The sequence below is a fragment of the Danio aesculapii genome, chromosome 15 (genome assembly GCF_903798145.1).
Source record: "Danio aesculapii chromosome 15, fDanAes4.1, whole genome shotgun sequence".
In the NCBI taxonomy this organism is placed as follows: Eukaryota; Metazoa; Chordata; class Actinopteri; order Cypriniformes; family Danionidae; genus Danio; species Danio aesculapii.
The window spans coordinates 46,310,205-46,316,700 of record NC_079449.1 but is presented as its reverse complement, the minus strand read 5'-3'; the positions used below and the strand labels follow the sequence as shown (position 1 = coordinate 46,316,700).

Genomic DNA, 6,496 nt, shown 5'->3' with positions numbered 1-6,496 from the left:
GCATCACTCTCTGAAATGTTACTTAAACAATATTTATCATAAGATGTTAAAACCTGATCAAAACGTTCTCAGGGAGTGCTTACCCTTATGAAAAGTAACACTAAATTTACTTGAAATATACAAGCAAATGATGCTGTTGAATCATCCCACATAAAAAATACCAAAGTAATATATAGTAATACAGTATAGTGTTTTTGAACCATACTAGATAGTAAAGTATTTGAATTAGTGTCTTCTGGTAATTATATAGTAATACAACAACTTTAGTAATATAAACAATGGACCCAGTAGTTTTCTACAACTATATTTTACTACAATTCACAATTCATACTGTAGTAAACACTAAATTACAGTACTTACTACAGTTTATCAATTCACTACAGTGTTAATACTACAGTATTCTGTAGCATCCGTTAAAAAAGTCAAAACTATAATATATACAGTGTGAAACTTTACTGTACAAAACACTATTAGTACACATTACTTTTCTGCATGTGGGACGATAACGACAAATTAACAATGGTTTTGTTTCATAAACCATATTGATCATGGGGTAAAGCTGTGTTAATGCAAGTTGTAAACAATATGCAAAAAGTTAATTTTCTTAAGAGGTCTTCATTAAAGATAACACTGAATAATCTGAAAAGTTACATGACTTGCTTAGTTTTTGTCTTGTTTCTAGATCAAATCTCTAAAATTCTTAAATCAAGAAGCATTTTCTAGACAAGCGAAAACTATTGTCATGTTTTAAGAAATAATATGCCAGAATGAAGTGAGTTTTACCCTAAAAACAAGTAAAATAATCACACGTCAAAACGAGAAACAAGATTATTTTGCTTACACCATTGGCAGATTGATTATTATGTTATTATTATTATGACAAACTCGCTTAATTGTGGTATATTAATTTTTAAAACAAGACAATATAGTTTGCTTGTTTAGAAAAGCCTTCTTGGTTTAAGAATTGCTGGATATTCGCACTAGGATCAAGACATTTCCCCAGTGTAGAGACCATTGGGCAACATTTTTTCACTGGGAAATATTTTTCCCAGTGTAGTGAACACTTCCAGTAATTCTGACTAAACTTCTGACGTCTATTAATGTCTTATCATTGTTGATAGAAAGATTCAACATTATTTTAAGCATTTCTACATTATTAAGTACGTTCTACACTATTGACACTCTTACAGGCAAATGGAATGTATGGGAAACATTTCAGAACATGCGCATGTTTAGCTGGGCAAACAAAAGCGCAGTTTCTCACTGATGTCCTACAGTCCCTGTCATAAGGCATACATAATAACGTCTATTCAATATCCACAACTTCTATGAGTGTTTATATGCAGCATTAAAACACTATGCGGTATTACTTTCCAGTGCAAGGGGTGTCTTACAGCTTGCCAGGTCGCCAAAATCGCAGCGTGCGCTCATTCAACTCCATGCAAGGTGTAACAAATCCCAGTGTGCGAATGACGGCTTAACACAGTCCTGCAGCAAGGAATCAACGCAATCCCGTTAATGCATGCGGCTATTAGTCAATCATATCCAAAAACGCACTTATGGCTAAAAACCAAGCGCTCCTGTCTGCTGACGAACGATGCACGCAATTATAATCCATTTACTTGGGGGTAGAAATCCGTAAAGTTCCAGAGAGTTCAAGCTTTGTGGACGCACTTCCCATTGTTGTCATTTTAAAAAGGCTCCTTGTGGTGATTCCCAAAACAAGCTGGATAAAAGTGGATTTGCGGAGGGTTTTCCGCGCAGTGGATTGTCAGCAGTCCGAACGCGTACGGAGTTGGTCCGGAGAGGCTGGTTTACCGCAGGCTGATACAGACCCTCATTGTATGAGCTTTCCCTCACGTTTTTCGACAGAAACCCAGCGACTGGAGAGCTGTCATTTTGCAGGCTCTAGCGGTCATAAGGGTGAACTACATGAAGGCTGTTTATCTGGATCAACTGTGAGGGGTTTTGGACGGAAGAGTTTATCTATTAATTGTATTTTACTAACGTCTAGTCCTACCTCAAATATAAACCCAACCATAAAGTAAAAACAGTAATTATACCAAGTATTGTTCATACTATTGATTAAATTACCAATTCAATTGTATTTTGTCTACCCTACCCCAACCTTCACTGTAATTTAAACCAGAAATTATACCAAGGGTTATTCATATTTTGATGAAAATACCCATTAAATTGTATTTTGTTAATGTCTACCATAAACCTTAACCTCACTGTAAAGTAAAAACACTACTTATACTGAGTATTATTTATATTATTAATTTAATTGCCAATTAAATTGTATTTTGGTAACACGTAACACTAAAACCTAGAAGGTTAAGGTAGGCCCTATCTCAACCCACTTGAGGAAACCGATTGAAACAAACCATTTAAGTTCAAGAAGTAATCCTAATGAGTACTGTGAACCTAATCCATTTGAGTAAACGAAGCAATTTGAGCACAGTAAAACCCAATAAAGAGAACTCAAACCAACTGAGTACTGTAAAACTCAATAAGTTGAGGCAACTCAAACCGTTTAAGGAAACCGATTTCTACAAACCATTTGAGTTAAAACTAATCTATTTGAGTACTGTGAACTTACTCCATTTACGTTGAAGTAATTAAGTATTTGACTGATTACCTTCAACACTGAGTTCAAAACTCTTTTCAAATGAGTAGAATTAACTTTCAGTAAATTTTGAGTTAACTACACTCATTTCATTCAATAAAGTTGCGAAAAAACAATAAAAAAAGACCTAAAAACATAAAGAAAAATAATAATAAAGACCTACGACTGGAGAGCTGTCATTTTGCAGGCTCTAGTGGTGATAACCCTGAACTTCATGAAGGCTGTTTATCTGGATCAATTGTGAGGAGTTTTGGATGGAAGGGCTACAGCTGCGGCTGAAAATAACGCTGCTTATTAAATTATCTATCAATTGTATTGTATTAACGTCTACTCCTACCCCAACCATAAACCCAACCCTCACAGTAATGTAAAAACAGTAATTAGACTGTTTTATATATAGTATTGTTCATATTATTGATTAAATTACCAATTCAATTGTATTTTGTCTACCACTAATCCTCACAGTAATGTAAAACCTGTAATTATACTGACTATTATTCATATTTTTGATTAAAATACCCATTCAATTGTATTTTGTTCATGTCTACCCTAAATCTTATCCTCACAGTAAAGTAAAAACAGTATACTGAGTATTATTCATATTATTGATAATTAACCCATTAAATTGTATTTTTATTAACGTCTAGGCTAGGCCTACATTTAGCCCAACCCTAAACCCAACCATCACAGTAATCTAAAAACAGCAATTCATTCATTTTCTTGTAGACTTAGTCCCTTTATTAATCCGGGGTAGCCACAGCGGAATGAACCGCCAACTTATCCAGCACATGTTTTACACAGCGGATGCCCTTCCAGCTGCAACCCACCACTGGGAAACACACACACACTCATTCACACACACATACACTACGGACAATTTAGCCTACCAAATTCACCTGTACCGCATGTCTTTGGACTGTGGGGGAAACCGGAGCACCCGGAGGAAGCCCACACGAATGCAGGGACAACATGCAAACTCCATACAGAAACGCCAACTGACCCAGCCTAGGCTCGAACCAGCGACCTTCTTGCTGTGAGGCGACAGCCCTACCTTCTGCGCCACTGCGTTGCCCCATTTAAGATTATTTAGAAAAATAATTGTATAATAACAAGAATACTTTTATTTATAATAAATATTTATATATATATATATATATATATATATATATATATATATATATATATATATATATATATATATATATATATATATATATATATATATATATATAGTAGGCCTTAATGTCTAACAACACCCCTGGCCACTTACAGTATATACTCAAAGAATTAAAAAACAGAGGACAATAAGCAAAATCCCTAATAAAATCTATAAAATCCCCATAGGATTTTCCCATAGGCTTTTTGAAGATTGCAAATAATAAGCTCTGTGTTCAAACACTGTTCATTACACTTACAAGTTTTGTCCAGCCGGATAATCCTCACACGAAAATACAACTTTTAGCACTTTTGGATCTTGAATGCAAACGCAATAGCTGAAAAGCTAACATTAGGCTACAAACGAACTACAGTGCTTTCGGGGCGCTCGCCTGTGACGTCAGCACCGCCCTGCTACGGACAACTTTTCTATCTTATTTTTTAGAAATAATGTCCATGACAGAGTTAATCTCTCTGTTTATTATATTATAATCCACGCTATATATTATAAACAAATAAATACGGAAATACACATAGACCTATGTGCCTTTTGGATCGTTTATTCGTGGGCAATACATCTGTTTTGCTTTACGGTTGTTGTAAAAGTTTTAAAACTGTATGTATAAATGTGCCTACATAGTATTATCATAAGACACATTTAAATAAGTGTATCGCTCGCGTGCACACAGCCCGCTTACCTTAACAGACGACAGAAATCAGGCGTGAGGAGCAAGTCTATCAAATGCCTGTAAGACCCATCATGGACACAGAGCAACATTCAGTATTTTTTATGTCACGAAGTACAGCGAAAAGCAGCCCGTACAGTCACATATACTATAGGAGGACTGAAAATACTGCAGTTATAATGGAGTTAAATGTGTTCAAATGAAGAAAAAAACCGACGAAAAATCACTTGATAAAGATAAAATGACAGTTAATATGTATGTGTTTTTACACATTTATTGGCACGTTTGCATTACTGAGAGCAGGAAAGAGACAGGCTGCACTGGTAAGCTGTATCCCCATATCTTTAATTAAGATAAACGATCAACAAATTAATCTGTCTTGACAGTCTTTACAAGTGAAGGCATTATCTACACACAATATGAATTCCCAATTAGAAAAATACTACAAACTATAATATACTGTATATGAAAATACTTAAATAACTGAGAAATCCAAATGCCCAACACAAGCGAGCTGCGCTCCAGACGAGTTTAGCTCGATGACGTATAATGTCTCCGACACCGCCTGTAGTCCCATTTAGCAACTTGATAGCAACCGTCTGTTTAAAGAAGCGTAACCGATTTAAAAACTCAAGAGTGTAATGTAACTGATGTGTTTTATGTCGTAGAATAAAACGTGAAAGTATATTGAATTTGTGTTTGCCACGAACCTTATTTAAGCGATTTAACTGAAATCCCATTCAAAAAACCCATTGACTTTGGGACGAGGGAACCTGAACTGCTTAAATGCTAACTCGCTTCCGTGTTTTTGCATACAAATTGACGTCATATTTCTTCCACTCTATTGGAGACTATTTGACGTCAGAGGAAAAGGTGTCTTGCTTATCCAATTGTCTGCTCCAATATTACCTGTCTGCTGAGAGCAAGAGGGGCGTAACTGAAGGTAGCCTACCATGTGAAATGCCAGTGTTGAGATGTTGTCGGCTAAATGGAGAACATTTATCCACAAGCTGTTATTAAAATCATTCATTTCCCTAGGCTAGGCTGGTTGGCTGGTTTTAGCTGGTCGACCAGCCTGGTTTTAGAGGGGTTTTGGCCATTTCCAGGCTGGTGGCCAGTCATTTCCAGCCTGGTCTTAGCTGGTCAGGCTAGAAAATGACCAGCTAAAACCAGCTTGACCAGCCTAGACAGGCTGGGAGCCTAGCCAAAACCAGCTATGTCTAGCTTAAACCAGGCTGGTCAAGCTGGTTTTAGCTGGATTTAGCTGGTCATTTTCCAGCCTAACCAGCTAAGACCAGGCTGGAAATGGCTGGAAACCAGCCTGGAAATGGCCCAAACCCCTCTAAAACCAGGCTGGTCAACCAGCTAAAACCAGCTAACCAGCCTAGGCTGGTTTAAGCTGGATTTTTTCAGCAGGGTTAGCTCCACTCGCTGACTTCTTCACCTGTTTTGTCATGGCAGTGTGTAGGCAGTGGCCAAGTTTGAAATGTATTTTAGGACAGGCCAAAAATGAGCAGGCACTTTCACCTACACTTCCTAACCTCCTTATAAATTATAAAAGCACAACAGAAAAATGTGGCAAAGGTTCCTGTGAATTAACTGTGTGTAAAACACAAAAAGTATTTGGAAAATGTGTTTTTCTGACCACAGATCTCATCCTAATTTAATCCCTCCATCACCTCAACCCAAAACTCCTGCCTCAAACTCCATATATGTAGTACATACACTTATTGCTTAACTTAACTTTAGTGCAGAGGTCACCAAACTTGTTCCTGGAGGGCCGGTGTCCTGCAGATTTTAGCTCCAACTCTAAACACACCTGAACAAGCTAATCAAGGTCTTACTAGGTATACTTGAAACACCCAGGCAGGTGTTTTGAGGCAAGTTGCAGAGCTAAACCCTGGAGGGACTCCGGCCCTCCAGGACTGAGATTGGTGACCCCTGCTCTAGTGCTTCCATGTAGGCTTTATTGTTGTTATTGTTAATTTTTCACAGAATAGGTTGACATAGTATTAAATGTAGTAAC

At 37.0% G+C, this 6,496-nt stretch overlaps 1 protein-coding gene across 2 annotated transcripts in view; it reads right to left on the bottom strand.

Annotated features, from left to right (window-relative positions):
* Window positions 1-1,850, bottom strand: part of zmp:0000001236 (mastermind-like protein 2) — a 98,750-nt gene extending 96,900 nt beyond the window's left edge. The window contains exon 1 of one of the 2 annotated variants that reach the window (XM_056473998.1): window positions 1,371-1,850. The gene's annotated coding sequence lies outside the window, so the exon portion shown is untranslated. The remainder of the gene's footprint in view (window positions 1-1,370) is intronic. The other variant, XM_056473997.1, reaches the window with a different exon arrangement.
* Between the last annotated feature and the right edge of the window lie 4,646 nt (window positions 1,851-6,496).